General features: G+C 35.3%; 1 long non-coding RNA gene across 1 annotated transcript in view; it reads right to left on the bottom strand.

Annotated features, from left to right (window-relative positions):
• Positions 1-14,704, bottom strand: part of LOC126956632 (uncharacterized) — a 44,491-nt gene extending 29,787 nt beyond the window's left edge. The window contains exons 1-2 of the long non-coding RNA XR_007726436.1: positions 14,673-14,704; positions 9,361-9,400 (exon numbers count right to left, since the gene is read on the bottom strand). This is a non-coding gene — a long non-coding RNA (uncharacterized LOC126956632). The remainder of the gene's footprint in view (positions 1-9,360; positions 9,401-14,672) is intronic.
• Between the last annotated feature and the right edge of the window lie 2,572 nt (positions 14,705-17,276).

Genomic DNA, 17,276 nt, shown 5'->3' with positions numbered 1-17,276 from the left:
AGGACATCCAACATCTCAGTAACTGTTGTCATGATTTGGCCAGAGTTGTTAGTACGAAAAGGTGCCATGAAACTATTCTGCCAAATGATAACGGGACAATATTATTTTCAAATATCTCAGACTAGGTGGTAACATCTATCATTAGAATTAATATGGGTATGGTAACTGAATTTAGCAGCAATGCCAGAGGGATAAGCAGGATGTCTTTTATATAAGAGTCTTTTATGATATATAACATTGATTTTCCTAGGGGTGAAACGGATAGCCAACCAGGATGTTTATGGTTTTGCAATTAGAACAAAACCTGAACTGGCAAGCAAAAGACTAGCATTAGCTGCTGTGATGAAAAACCACCATTTCTCACCCACCTACCCAGACTGAGCTGGTTCTCAGAACCGGAGCCCATCTCTTGAAGTGAAGTCATAACAACCTTGCGGAAGGACTCTACAATGACAGTACAAGTACCAATAATAAATATTGAGAACCTACAGCCTTATACCTCAGTGAATGTATACAAGGAAAAGAACACTATTCAGAACTTTTAAGAGCTGTTGGACTTGAAGTCTGAGATTTTATTGATACAACATAACCAAATTCCCTCTTCAGTTAGATTGAGTGCTCATGAATAAAAAGTACTTAATGGACACATGATTGAAATCAGATTCCAGTCCATAGTTATCTCCCCAGATGCTAAGTGCACAGTTGAGATGGATAGACTTAGTTGCTCAAAGAACCTGCACATTGGTTACCTGATTTCTGTAGTAATATGTACTCATAGGATTCATTATGTGTTGCATATTAAGTATGATCAAATATAAAACCTTGAAGCTTCCCCAACCCTTTCCTAGCCAGGGCAAGAAATCAGAAATAATACTTAATATCAGAATTAAATTACATAGATTCATACTACCTTCAAACAATTAATGAATTGGTGGTAGTAGTGATTTTCTTTATTCCCCTGTTCAATTTAACTGTAAGATCACTGGAAAAAAAAAAAAAAAAAAGAGCTGGTAGTGGACTGCTGTAAACTTAACCAAGGGTGAGTCTAACTTACTGTTATTATACTAGATTTGGGAATTTTAATAGAACAGATCAATTTTAGTACTTTATATGTGGCAATAGTCTGGAAAATATGTTATTTTGTTCTTTTTGATCTTCATTAATAGTAAAGATTTTAAAAAACATTTTATGTATTTGTGGAAAAACAGTATTAGTAGGAGGACAGGAAAAGTGCGTGAACACACACCTTCTCCTAGGTCTTAGGTATATGTCAATTCCTTTGCACTCCAAGAGAGTATAGTCTGCAGAGGCCTTGATCAACTTTCCATTCTGGGAAATGTTATGATAATCCAATAAATTAATGGCATTGTGCTAATTGAACCTAGTGAATAGAAAGTGGCAAGTGCCTTGAATGTCTTAGCAAACTACAACACTAACGTAGACGAGAGCAAAACTTTAGGGTCCAACAATCTCTGGCATTCTGGGGCATCCACTCTAAGGTAAAGTTTGTATTATATACTTTGCATAACCTACCACTAGGAAATAGACAGAAGATTTTGTAAATATATTTGACTGTTGGAAACAGTATCTGTAGCTTTTGGGAATGTTGTTTAAACTTTTATATTAGATACTTAGAAGAAAATATTTTTAAGCGGGTCATTTGGAAGAAGAGGGCTTTGCAGCAGGTTTAGGTTACAGTGAAAATGGCCCTTCCCCTTAGAATATAGTAGGGTGCTAATAGTACACATGGCAGCCAAGACCCTATGAGAAACCCCCTGTGGAAGAGTTGCAGCAGAAACCACTGGGGTTCTGTATCTGTTCTCTGCAGCAGATAACTCCTTGCTATTTGAAATGCTGCTTCTGATGTACTACAAGACCTTAGTAGGGACTGAGCGCTGGATCTTAGAATATCAAGAGATTATGAGACAATGGCTTCCATCATGCACCAAGAATCAGTCTATCCCATAATAATAATAATGCATTTTTAATCTTCTCAAAGTATATCCAGAGGCACTCATGACCTAGACCCTCATGTCACCAGCCATTGTTTCTTTTTAATCTCTTCCTCTGATCACACCATGACCTCATGGATAATTCATTTTGATCAAAAATGAAGAAGGGAAAGTTTTGTACCTGGTTTGTGGATGGATTGATTGAATATGTTAGTGCTAAATGATAAATGGACCATTGGCACACACAATCTTAATGAGAATTAGCCTTAAAGGCTCTTTGGCAAAAGGATAATCCTCCTCATGGGCCAAGCTATGAGCATCACATTTGGGTTTCCATTTACATGGAAGGAAATTTATTGGAATTACAATGTGTTTAAATGCTTGGATATGGATGAATGACTGACCTGATTGTACATAGACCTGGATGGAGTAAGACAGAAAGATCAGATGTACAAAGAAGGGACATGTGGATGGATCTAGAAAAGTAGAAATAAATTATGCATATCTTTGGTTTTCTTTTGCTTCAATGCTTGCCTGAGATCATGCATAACAGTGGCCACTGGACAACTGAAGCTATGTGCCCAACCTGTAAGCAGTAGAGACTGGGATTAAGCCTTTGATAATGTTCCATTCATTATATGAGAGCAAGCAACCACTTAGAATAAGTCAGTTACTGGACACTTTCAATTCTAGAAGTGGGTCATAATTCATCTTTGCTGAAACAAACTCTTATTTTAAAATGTATTTATGTTTTTTTGTTCACAATGTCTTTGCCAATACTATGATTTGGGAGCTTACTGAAAGCCTAATTTAATTATATAATGTCCTGCATAATATTACTTGAGGTCAAGTAATGCATTTTATGGTAGAAGAGGTATAACAATAAGCATATAATGATGGGGGCCTTCTGTTCCAACCATATGCCGTATTTATCAGCATAACCCAGTCTAATAAGATAATGAAATGATATACTAAAGTTTCAGCAGAGATGTCAGCTCAGGGAAGGTACCCTGCAGTGGGTGCCAGTCTCTAGGATGCAAAATATACCATATACAACGGGTAGTTAGCATACACAGTTTGAGAAACCAAAAAAGTAAAAAAATAGGAATGAACAATTTTTATATTAGTTTTCTTATGCCAGTAGACCTGAATCAAATGAATGAATTACTACATTGGAAGACAAAATTATGGATCATTATTTTGAAATACTAAGATGAACAATTTTCTCTAGATATAATTCTATAGAATCAGGGCAGGTCATTATCTCTAGATCTCAGGGAATCAACTGATGTGCCCCTTGCAGTGAGATTGAATAAGCAATTATTGCATCAAAAATTGACTAGGACTAGTCAAACATGCCTGGTTTATTTCATGATAGGGAAAATCCAGAATAGCTGCTACAGTGGCTAAGTTCTTGGAAGAGATGGAAACGTGTTAAAGAAAAGGAGATGGGCAGGATATCAATTTCTGCCTTTGGGCCACTTATAACAGCAGATACTGTGGTTTATTTCTTTAACATTTTGATATTTTCAGAGCTCAGACCCAGCCACCAGTTTCAAAATATATGACAGAGAAGAATTTACTGTGTAACAGCATAATCAAACTCCGAGAGCCCTCACACTTGATACTCAATATCACATCGCATTGGCCCTTTTCAATTTCATCCACAATGGAAGTAGACAACTACTGGGGGACACAAACTCCTGTTTATTACTTGAAGACCAAAAAAAATATTTCCCTGCCTTTTGTCCCCAGGACCTTTCCCAAAGCTGAGAATAGTCTGCATAAATACAGTCTATAAATATAGTAAATTTAATGACCCCCAAGGTAACCCTCAAATAATGAAAGATGGAAGTTAGTGGATAAAAACTCCAACCTCTGCCTTTGTATTCCTGGCAGAATTATGCTCTCATTGACTACAATCGGTAACCTCTATTACAGAGCCTTATATCAGTTTTTCATTCTTACTTATCTAATGCTCTTCTCTGTCACTCCTCCTCCTTCAGAGTATTTGCTAAACTATCTGCAACTAAGTTCTTGTCTCAGATTCTTCTTTTAAAGAAATATAAACTAAGATATCTGTTTATAGATATACTGAAACTAAGATATACTGAAAATCTTTTCTAATCCAAGAAGAGTAACATGTAGCAGCTTTCATGAAAATTTTATTGAACAAAGAAGTTATATTATGTAATACCAAAGCCAGAATTGTATGTAACGGCCAAACACTAAAAGGGTTTCAATTTATTTCAGAAGTGAGAGAAATATGCTTACTATCATCACTATTTTTAATATTATTTTAGAATTAATAGTAAATGCAATAAAAAATATAATTGATATGTAATGCTATGGTATGACAAAGCATCCCAAAATATAGTCTCTTTAAATAACATAAATGTATTATTTCCCAGATTCTTCAATCTGGATTGCACTTGGCTCTTCATGATGACTGCTGAGATTAGAATATCCAAGATGGCTCCTCCACTCACGTGTCTGGTGCTTCATATGGAAGAGCAGAAACAACTGGAGGTTATTCAGGTCTTTCCCCTCTCTCCATAAGGTAACTTTTCTATGTGGCAGTTAGATTGCCCTAGCTCATACTATGGTGTCTCATGATGGTACATTTCTTACATGGCAGCTCATTTCCAGAATAGAGAAAGCAAATGCTTCTTCATATGAGTGAGGGCATATGTACACAGGGAAGAGAGGAAGTGATGACAGCCATCTTTGAAGATTATCCACAGCAACTCTTATTGAAAGAAGAAATTTCATCATTGCTTTTTAGAAAATAAGTTGAAAAACTGAGAAATTCAAAATGCAAAATTTAAAATAACTTTTGTGTGGTAGCCAGATACATAATTTATATATAGAATTGTGGATACACTTAATAAAAATATAACTAAATGGAAATATTATATGAGACTTTGAGTTACACATGATAGATTAAGCATAACTCCTTCATGCCATTTCTTTTGCAATTGAAAGGATATATTTAAAATTTTCATAGCAACTATATTTCTAAAATATTTGAAAGTAATAGGGAATATCAGTGGAGCAATATTGATACATTTCTGAGAAAATTGGAATTATATTGATTAATAATCCATTGCAGGAGATCCCATATAAGGCACATTCACAAAATTTTAGCAGCTCTATTTTAGAGCAAAGCTCCCAAATTTTAAGCACTATGGACACTATGAAAAAAAGGAAAGATGGAAATCAAGGTGATTAATTGAAGGTGCAGCCAAAATCAAAATTATCCTTAGGGTAAAATAAGAGAAATACTCTCAAAAGAAGGTGAACACACTTCTTTGAGGAGTCCACTGCTTCTAGAGTGGATATTGTGATGCCAAAGAAACAACCTTCATATTTTATCTCAAATCAGTTTTATCTAATATGTATTACCATTGTTTTCTCAAACCAAGGTTTCAGAAAAGAACACATGTTGTGTTTGGTTGCTATGTCTTACAGAGTTCATTATATTACAACTGCTCTGTTTCTCCATGACCTTTTTTCCCCATGCCATTTATTTGTTAAAAAAAATTGTATATGTTTGTAAATGTGGATGGATTTCTACAGTCTAAAATTTTTCTTTTATATTTTCATGTAATTAATATGTTCCCAATTCATCCCTATTCCTCTTAATAGGCATGTAGAGACTTGATTAGATCCAAATAATTCTTTGCTTTTGTTGTTTTGATAAGATAAATTTATAGTTGATTCTTTGTTCCATCATTTTTATTTGTCCCTCCATTGGTGATATAAAGACTGGCTAATGATTTCATGCAGTTTCACTGTGCCAACCTTTCAGTGAATGGTTTACATAACATTAATGATTAATTTCTGTATCCATTATTTATTATTGTTAAAATGTATTAATTTTCTAATTCTGGCATTCTTTATGCACTTATTATTTTTGAGTTCTAAATAGGAAAAAATATTCTCATCAACTATCTTAATACCCTGAAACAAAACAAAGACAGAAAAATGCTTGAGTTTTTACCCAATTTTCAGAGAAAAAACATCTGCACTTCACAGAATATTATGTTGAAGAAAACATTTCCTTTGGGCATTTAAGAAAGCATTGTTAGTATCAGACCACAACAAACAGAAATTGAGGGAGAAAAACTTATATGAGCTGAAAATGAGTTGAAGGAGAATGTTATCATTTTGCACCCTTAAAAAGAGGAAAAAACCTGAAAATGGCGAGATACAATAAAAGTTAAACATGTGTAAAAAAAGTTAAAATCTCTAATTTTTAAGAGTAAATCGATTCCTGAAGAAAATTTATTTGTTGGTTTCTTTTTTTTTTTTAATAAATCCTCTTATTGTGGCTTATGACTTACACAGACCCTTCATGACATGTTTGAACTTTTTTATTTGTCCTGAACATCTCTTTCTTAAACAACCATTTTATTATAGGAATAAATCTACCATATAATATTGTTTCTCATATAAAATTATTTCTTTTTAATCTTTCTTACCAAAAAATCATTATTTTTAAAATTTTCTTTACGTCTCTCTTATTTTCTGGTTTCTTTTACACAGTTTTTACCTAGCTTTAAATAAGTTTTGAGATAGAAAAAACTGGTTCCCCTTTTTAAAAGGACACACTTTTTTTTAGAAAGAATGTTTTCTAAATATATATTTATAAATATATTTTATAATATATAAAATAATTTGGATATGTATAATATATAATATATTTTATTATATATCAAGTATTTATAATATTTAATATATTTTATTGGAAAGTATCCATATAATAAAATACCTATTATTAAATTTAATACAACTTTAGATTCTAAATTATGACTAGTTTTTCTACATGTATTTATACTATTACATTTACCTAATTATTTTATTTTAATCATTTACCTGCCTAATTTGTGAAAACTGTGATAGTCATTATTTAAAATTATAGAACCGCCATTTCAAAATTATAGCTGAGACAATGAAAAAGATCTGACCTAACTGACTCCATCTTGCTTCTAACCTCAAGGCTGTTCTTGTTCATTCCTAGGCCTAGGCTGACCTAACTTTGGGAGTAAATTAATTTATAATTTAGGTTTGAAACAAAGACAATAACAGTTCCTTCCTAAAATAAACCTCACTGCCTGTGGACTAGATTGCCTAAAGCCACAAGATTAGAAGTTGTGGTAATCTTACTAAGTGCAAGATGTAGCTATTGTTATAAAACCAATATCAACGTCTTGTTTATTAAAGATTACACAAGTAAAGATCATTTTGCTTTGGGCTCAGATTATACATTTGTAAACCTGATGCCAAATTTTGACATATTATATTATTTGGCAAGAATAACTAATAAATTGCTTGATTAAATTTAAACAACAATGTCTGCTGGCAATTTTTAAGACATTTCTAACATTACTTAACCAATAATTTTAAGACTAGCTTATTTATTAAATATTTTACTTAAGTTACGTTAACTTGAAAAAGCATTTCACTAGTTTTTTCCCTTTTCCTGATAAAGTATTTGATTCAAGTGCTTTTATTTTCTTAAGCCAATGAATTACAGTTCTTTTATTTTCAGCAGTGAAATGTCGTGTACACAACACATAAATACATAAATGTATTAGGCATGCTGATAGAAATACATCTTATAGATTCATGATAAACTTTTTTTTCTTAAACTTTCAAAGTCTTGGTAACATGTTTTACTACCCTAGATAGTTGTTAGCTAAATAGCCTCAAATTTGCATATTAAAGGAAATAACTCAGTTGAAAATCCAAGAGCAAAATTTACATCATAAGATTCAGTGAGACAAATTCTGATGTGCTAGAGTGAAATTAAAATAGGTTTAATTGCCAATTGAATATAAAATTATAGAATTATAAACACACACACACACATACACACACAGAGAGAGAGAGAGAGAGAGAGAGACAGATCCTAAATCTTTTACTCCATAACTTTAGCCATGAGATAAATACAAATTCACTGACTTGCAAGAAGAACCTTTTGGAACCAAATAGTGGTTTTTATCTTAATGAAAAAAATAACAGCAGATTTAAGCAGCCAGAAAAGAAAAATAGAGAAAAAGATAACTTAGGAAGTCTATAGTTTGCAGGTCAACCTTAGGGCTCTTTTACTTTAAGGTAAATGTGCACAAAGACCATATTACTTCCATTTTACATAAACTCTGGCAAGTAGAAATACCATAAAACCTATGGAATGCTTGAAAGGGGGTCATTCTCCTTGTTTTCTCCTCATTCTTAGATTCTTTTCCACTCTTTTTCTTAAAAGGAAGAATTGAGCTGTGGCCCAGGGTTTTTGTGTGGCGGATCAATGTGTGCTGCTTGTGGGCAGGACTCCACAGTGTATCAACACTGAGTCATTTCCACCCTCTCACTTGTCTCAGTTTCTCTCTCCAGAGGTCTATGACCTTAGAAAACACTCAAAATGGCAGGTGATCAGCCCTTATATGCATTTCCTGGACAAGTAGGTTTTTTTATTGTTGTTGTTATTGTTGTTTTGAATTAATTTTTGTTGGGGATTTCCCTGTGGGGCTGCTGCACATTGTGGGGGTTCAACTACCCAGACAGTTCCACGAGGCCCCCAGTCACCCAGGGGTGCCTCTTGGCTGGGAGGAACAAATGCACTTTCTCTTTGGAGGGGAGAAAACTCAGCCTCTCATTTTGCTACGAAAACAGCAGTTCAGTTCCTCACACCAATGCACATAGACAAGCTGAATTGAGAGTAGTTTGGGAGAAAAAGCATTAGAGAAGACCCCTTAGAATGTATCTCCAAACTAGAATTAGAATCCTTAAACAATAACTTCGTAGGGGAGAGAAAAAGACAACAGCCAAGACCGCTTTATTTAAATTCCTGCTCAGCCACTCCTACTTTGCAGCTCTCATCTGCCATTACACATGCCAAGTTCAAATCCCCTCACAGTACAAGGTAATCTCTGTGATTCCCAAAGCCAAAGAGGCCAGGTCATGCAATACAGGAAAACAGAGCTTTAGACCTAAGAAGAATCTGCCCATGACTCTTGAAACTCCACAAAGAAAACAGAATACCCCCAAGCAGGTGAATTCTTTAAAGGGGTTCAAGTCTAGGCGTTTTGGTACTACAGATGGCAAAAGGGGTAGGAGGTATAAGGTGGAACAGAAACTCAGAAACTAAGTGCATGTTTTCCCTCCTTTGCAGTTGCAAGGAATGTTGTACAAATTAGAGGGACTTAGTTACCCAAAACTTGGAATTCTCACTCAGATTTGACCAAATCAGGTAAAATTGGTCAAATCTGGTGGGTGAAAATCCAGAACAAACAACAACAGTAAAAGCCCAACAATATGATCACTGAGTGCTCTAATGGTAAGTAGAAATTAATAGCAGCTGGTTGTTAAACTTTAGCCAAGACAAAACTCCAATTCAGGTACTTACCTAGGGATGGGTCTCAGGCTGAAGGCTGCTTTCTCCCATTCTAGAAGCAGGAAAACAAAAACAAAAACAAAAACAAAACACAAACTCATCTTCTCTGCTAAGAGGGAGCTCAAACGCCATAAAGAAGTTACCTGCTTTCCATTGTGATGGATACAGGAAATCTTGCCTTCTTTGTTTGGAGCAAGTAAAACTCCAAAATAGAAGGGAGGTGTACAGCAAAATAAACTTTAGATCTTGACCAAATTTTTGGAGATCAGAGATTCTCTGGAGGGGGTGCTCCTAGACCTCTGCAAATTCTCCCACTGGTTTGAACCATAAAGTTAGCTCACGCTGGTGAGAGGAGGTGCCAACTGGGCTTCCTGGGTGGAGTAGGAAGCCCCTGCTCAGAAAGCTGTGAAACTCACTTATTTCCTGCATCAGGACTTACGTCAGTCCTGGATGAATAATATTGAAGATATATGCTTAAAATATTCTTAACACCAGGACTTGTGCGTGTGTTTTCTTCTTCAAGAAAGCTATAAACAGCTAAAAGTTTGCTGTAAGTTTCCCTGTGTTCTCTCTCCCTTCCCCATCCGCGGAAACTAAAGTAAAAGAAATGTTAACTTCCCGTTTTTCTGCGACCAGCAGACCTTATCTATACTCCCTATTCCAATTCCTTGTAAACATACTTTGTTAAGTCCTATAAGATTCTGTCTCCTTTGCCATGCTGCTGCAAGGTCATAAAGTAGATAAAACCGAAGTTGCAATTCTGGTTTTCCTCAAAATCTAAGATATATCACAAAATAATTTACTGCCTTTGTTTCTCATTCCGGTAACATCTTCCTGCTGCACGTATTTCCTGCCTTAACGAGTTTAAAAGGCAATCACCCAACACCAACAGTGCCTACCAGTTCAGCACCCCTTCCACGCTGTGGAAGCTTTGTACTTTCACTCCGCCCAATAAAGCCTACAGCTTTTTCTCTCTATCGCTCCGTGTCTCTATCACTCATGGAGGGCAGCCGCCACACCAATTCTTTGGCATGGCTAGGCAAGAACCTTAGGCGTTACACGGGTATCAAGCACTGATAGATTTGCCAAAGGTCAGGGGCATCTCCACCCAGAATTCCTCTGGGGTTACCAAAATGTGAATCCCCAAAATCTAAGACAGATCTCAGTGAATTTAGAAAGTTCATTTCACCGGCAGGGTGCAGTGGCTCAGGCCTGTAATCCCAGCACTTTGGGAGGCCGAGGTAGGTGGATCACGAGGTCAGGAGATGGAGACCATCCTGACTAACACGGCGAAACCCTATTTCTACTAAAAAATACAAAAAAAAAAAAAAAAAAAAAAAAAAATTAGCCTGGCATGGTGCAGGAGCCTGTAGTCCCAGCTACTCGGGAGGTTAAGGCAGGAGAATGGCGGGAACCCAGGAGGCGGAGCTTGCAGTGAGCCGAGATCGCGCCACTGCACTGCAGCCTGGGCGACAGCGCGCGAGACTCCGTCTCAAAAAAAAAAAAAAAAAAAAAAAGACAAAGAAAGTTTACTTCACCAAGTTTCCAGACACGCGCCCATGACGCAACTCAGAAGGTCCTGATGACATGTGCCCAAAGTGACCAGAGCACAGCTTGCTTTTATGCATTTTAGAGAGACATGAGACCCCAATCAATAAGTGTAAGATGTACATTGGTTCAGTCTGGAAATGTGGGAGTACTTGAGGCAAAGGCGGGACAACTCGAAGCTGAGAGGGGGCTTCCATTTCATAGGTAGGTAAGAGTGGTTGCATTCTTTTGAGTTTCTGATTAGCCTCTCTAAATGAGGCAAACAGATAGCATTCATCTCAGTGAGCAGAGGGGTGACTTTGAATAGAATGGGAGACAGGTTTGCCTTAAGCAGTTTCCAGCTTGACTTCTCCCTTCAGCTTAGTGATTTGGGGGCCCCAAGATTTATTTTCTTTTCGCAATAGTACACTATACATACTTTTATCTATATTGCATTCATCATTGAACAATATATTTTGGAGTTAACTACTTAGTAAATTATGGAGTTTATTCCATTTTCCAGCAGTACAGCATACTTCTTGATTTTTCATTGTTTACTCAGTTTCCTAAGCAACGTAATTTATCCAACCAGTCAACCTAAACAGCATTTAGGTTGTTTCTGGTCTTTTGCTATTTTAAATAATGCTGAAATGAATGTTCATAAGTCATTTTCTATTTTTTGTCAATTTAACATTGAATAGATTCCCAGGATTCTGAAATAGGTTTGCTGGTTCAAAGGATAAAGGAATGTACAATTTTGATAAACATTGCCAAATCCCCCCTAAAGAGTGATATGCCAGTTTGCATTTCCATAGTGATATATAAATGTCCTTGTGATCTACAACTTCAACCTTCAGATTTGTAAAAGCTTGAGAGATCATGAATGATATTCAAATGAAGTTTTATTTGCTTTTCTCTTATTATTATTGAAGTTGAACATATTGTCATATGTGTAAAAGCCACTGACATTTCTTTTTCTGGCATTTAATATTCATACAATTTGCTCTTTTATTATGATACGTTGTTGGCTTTTTCCTGATTAATTTTAGAAGCCCTTTATAAGTTTAACAGTCATTTTCTTTTAAAGAAGTTGCAATTTTATTGTTCAGTTTGTGATTTGTCATTCTTATCTATGGTGTTTTTGTGATGAAATATTTAGTATAATCAAATTTATATTTTCCATTACTGTGCTGAATTTTGAATACTTATTAAATTTTACTACTTGTGCATTACTAAGAATTCACTTATTTACTAATTTTTCTAGTAGCTTCATAACTGAAATTTTATACATTTATATATTAATCTGCTTACAATATATGCTAATGAAGAGATGAGACATGGATCCAGTTTTTCCTTCTAGATCCACCCAGTTATCAAAACATCAGTTATCTTTTTCTCATTGATTTGAGATGCCTTGTTAGCGTACACTGAATTTCCAAATATAATTTGTCTGATTCTGGGTTTTCTACTTTATTTCATTGGTATGCCTGTCAGTTCTGATGTTGATACTAACCTGCTTTAACTATACAGACTTTTATTATATTTAAAAGCTTGGTGTGGTTCGCTTCCCCACATTGCTTTTCTGAATTTCCTAACTACTCTTTTAAACAATTCTTCTGAATAAAATTTACAATTGGCTTCCTCAGCTCTTAAAATCAAAGTGAAAATATTTACTGGAACTGAATAACTCATCAATTAACTCAGAGGGAATTTCTATCTTTTTAATATTAAAACTTCCTATAGAGAAACATGGTTTATTTATTTATTTATTTATTTACATGTTTTATTTTTTTTGAGACGGAGCTTGGCTCTGTCACCCAGGCTGCAGTGCACTGGTGTGATCTCGGCTCACTGCAATCTCTGCCTCGTGGGTTCAAGTGATTCTCCTGCCCCAGCCTCCCAAGTAGCTGGGACTACAGGTGCATGAGACCACGCCCAGCTAATTTTTGTATTTTTAGGAGAGATGGGTTTTGCCATGTTGGCCAGGCTGGTCTCAAACTCCTGCCCTCAGGTGATCCACTCCCCTCGGCCTCCCAAAGTGCTGGGATTACAGGCATGAGCCACTGTGCCCTACTGGTATCACTTTTTTGTTGACGAAGTTACCGAATTTTCAGTAACATTCATGATTTTTTTAAAAACACATTTTAAAATATATTCAGAGATAAGATGTTATTAAAAACAAATTAAAGGACAAGGAAAAGAAGGGCTGGAAGGAAAACCGGAGAAAAGGCATTTAACTAGAGTAAAAATACCAAGATGGGGAAATCTCAAAGGAATGTTCAAATACAGGGGGCAAAATAAGATGGTACATACACTAAGTTCACAAAAGCAAGAATAGGATAAACCCATGATTTTTAGAAATAGGAATAAAACAAAATACCCACCTATATCACTGGGATATTTCAGATCACCAGAGATTGTTTTTTAATCCTTAAGAGAATTTGGTGCTTGTTGGTATTATAAATTTGATTAAAAAATACAAGATTATTGAATAAGAAATTATTGAATAAGAATCTAATTGTATTAATATCATGTTAATAATCATGTTAGTTGTTTTGATTAGCAATTGTGTTAATATAAAATTAATATTATTTTAGGAAAAAATGATTCATATATACTTCTTATTTCTCGTTACACAAATAACTGGTCCTTAGGACAAAAGGATGTCTAAGTTCAACACAACAGTTCAATAAGAATCATAAAATGATGGCTGCATAGCAAACATAAATAGCAGATTCATATGGCAGAATCAGTAGAAGTTTTTAAAGTTGGATGATCTTAGGCATCTTAATGATTATTTAACGATTAGAAAAACGGGCAAAAAGAAGAAATCATGGATGGGGAAGTGAGGAACAGCATTAAGCTATTTTGAATAATCGATGAAGTGTGAGAAAATATAATCTGTTAGATCTCAATGCTTAAGACACTCTCTGAATGATATTAATAAAAGGCTTTTGTGATAGATCAATTGAATTTGCCTGATTGTGCAGAATGTAAATATAATATTAAAATTAAAAGTAATATTTAAAATATTAAGTTAAAATAATATTAAAATCTTTCAAATTGATTTTCTATTCTCAGAATAAAAATAATAACAAAATTTATAAAAATATATAAAGGTAATGTAACTATTATATATATTTAATTATAAATAGTACGGCTGACATATTTGCAATGGAAGATAGAAATTAATGGGGAACATAAGGCTTCCGTTACCTTACTGAACAGCAATCAAAGAGTAAGTTTTAAATTTTGTAGATAATAAAGCAGAGATTTTGTTTTAAAAGTAAAAAGCTTATTAATAATCTTTGTGATCAAATAAAAGTCAAGGGGTGAATTAAAATTAAAGGTATACTATGAAATTTGTGAAGGGAAGTTGGAAGAAGATGGTTTCTTAGTATAATTCTTCGTCTTTTATTGAGGGAAGACATTAAATACCATGTCATGTTTTAGGAAGAAATCATGGTACAATAATATATTTGAGAATTTTATAACAAAAATCATAATATAGTTATGTGTTGCTTAATGAAGGGGATATGTTCTGATGTGTTCTTAGGCATTTTTGTCACTGTAGAGTATAATTACACAAACTAGATAGGAGAGCCTATTACACACCTAAGCTATACAGCATAGCCTATTGCTCCTAAGCTACAAATTTATACAGCAGACTACTCTATTAAATACTGTATGCAATTATAATACAATTGTATTTGGGCATCTAAAAATATCTAAATCTAGAAAAGGTACAGTAAAAATATGGTATAAAAAAATGTGATACACCTGTATAGGATACTTACCAGGAATGAAGATTGCAGGACTGGAAGTTGCTGTGGGTGAGACAGTGAGTGAGGGGTGAGGAAACATGAAGGTCCAGGCACTACTGTATACTTTATAAACACTGTACATGGAGTCAACACTAAATTTATTTAGACATGTTTCTTTCTTCAACAATAAATTAATCTTAGTTTAGTATAACATTTTTCTTTACAAACTTTTTATGTTTTTAACGTTTGTTTTGTATTAACACATCTTAAAACACACACACGTTGTACAGATGTAAAACAATATTATTTTTATATCCTTATTATTTGTGTATTTGTAACATTTTTATATATTTTTTAATATTTAAATTTTTTTGCTAAAAACTAAGATATAAAAATACACATTTACCTCAGCCTAATCAGGGTCAGGATTATCAATATCACTGTCTTCCACCTCCACATCTTGTCCCCCTGGAAAATCTTCAAGGGCAATAACATGCATAAAGCTGTCATATTTTATGACAACAATGCCTTCTTCTGGAATACCTCCTGAAGGACCTGCCTGAGGCTGATTTACAGTTAATTTTTTTTTATAAGCAGAAAAGTATAACTTTTCAAAGTTTAACACTAAAATAATGATATAAAGTATAACATAATAAATATACAAACAAGTAACAGTAATTTATTATCATCAAGTATTACATAATATACACAATTACATGTGCTATACTTTTAAACAACTGGCAGTGCTGTAGGTTTGTTTATACCAGCATAGCCACAAACATGTGAGTTATGCCTTGAACTGAAATGTCAGAATGGCTACAATGTCACTAGAAGATAAGAATTTTTCAGCTCCATTATTATCTTATAGGACCACTGTCCTATATGTGGTATGTTATTAATTGAAATGTTGTTATACAGCACGTGACTGCACTTAAAAAAATAAATGGTGACCATGCCAGAGAGTGGCAAGTGTATTAAGAATAAAAAACTGGATATTTGTATACAATAAACATATACAATTTATGTCAATTTAAAAATTCAATTAAAAAAGAAAAGAGTTGATGAGGGATAAAAGGTTCAATGAAAAAATGGGCAAAGGAGGTGAACAGGCATTTCTTAAAAGAATACATACCAGTGACCAACAAACATAAGAAAAAAATAATAATTAACATCACTAATCAGCACAGAAATGCAGATCAAAACCACAATTTAATACCATCGTACACAAATCAGAATGGCAATTATTAAAAAGTTAAAAAACAATGAAAGTTGGCGAAACTGTAAAGAAAAAGGAATACTTTTAGACTGTTAGTGGAAATACAAATTAGTTCATCAACTGTGGAAAGCAGTTCAGAGATTTCTCAAAGAACTTAGAACTACCATTGAACTCAGCCATCTTGTTACTGGGTATATACTCAGAGGAAAATAATTCATTCTATTGATAGGTGACAAAGTGCTAGCAGCCCTCACTCTCAGCGCCTCCTCGGCCTCAGCGTCCACTCTGGTGGTGCTTGAGGAGCCCTTCAGCCTGCCACAGCACCGTGGGAGCCCCTCTCTGGGATGGCTGGTACCAGAGCCTCCTCCCTCTGCTTGTGGGGAGGTGTGGAGGGAGAGGCGCGGGCGGGAACCGGGGCTTCGCTAGCGGGCCAGTGTGAGTTCCGGCGGGTGCCGGCTCGGCGGGCCCTGCACACGGAGCGGCTAGCTGGCCGGCACCGCCGGCCCAGGGCAGTGAGGGGCTTAGCACTTGGGCCAGCAGCTGCAGCGGCTGTGCAGGGTCCCCCAGCAGTGCCGGCCTGCAGACGCTGCACTCAAATTCTCGCCGGGTTTGCCTGCCTCCCAGCGGGGCAGGGCCCGGGACCTGCAACCCATCGTGTCTGAGCTCCTCCCCCTGCGGTGGGCTCCCGCGAGGCCTGAGACTCCCGGACGGGCGCCGCCCCCTGCTCCGTGGCGCCTGGTCCCATTGACGGCCCAAGGGCTGAAGAGTGCAGGCATGGCTCGGGACTGGTGGGGAGCTCCGCCTGCAGTCCTGTAGCTGATAGTTTATAAGGTGTTTTCCCTTTCACTTGGCCCTCATTCTCTTTTTTCATGCTGCGATGGAAGACGTGGATTTTTTCTTCATCTTCTACCATAATTGTGAGGCTTCCCCAGTCATGTGGAACTGTGAGTCAATTAAACCCGCTTTACTTTATAAATTACCCAGTCTTGGGTATGTCTTTATTAGCACTGTGAGAACAGACTGATACACCATCTATCTAGGGCTCTCTTCTATTTGAAATCTTAGTCCCACATTTTGTTAAGCTTAATGCTAAACAAAATGACACGGTTTCAAAAAAAAAATCTGAATTTGAATTATAAATAACATAGTTTCAAATAGAAAAAAAAAATCTACTTTAACATTTTAAAATGACAAATTTTACTTAAACAATTTAATTAGTATTAATACTAATTTAAAAGCATTTCATAATTTTTTTACCCAGAAAAATTATTACTTCATGGAAAATTTGGTTTTCTATTGGAAAAAGCAATAATGAACCAAAAATAATATGAACAAGAAAATACACAATAAATATTTTTAATACATTTCCAGCCATTGTTTTAGAGCTTTTGCCTTTAACTTGTCCAATAATTTTCTCAAAG

The sequence above is a fragment of the Macaca thibetana genome, chromosome 6 (assembly GCF_024542745.1).
Source record: "Macaca thibetana thibetana isolate TM-01 chromosome 6, ASM2454274v1, whole genome shotgun sequence".
Lineage (NCBI taxonomy): Eukaryota > Metazoa > Chordata > Mammalia > Primates > Cercopithecidae > Macaca > Macaca thibetana.
Note: the sequence above shows the minus strand (reverse complement) of the source record. Positions and strands in the feature narration are given on the sequence as shown.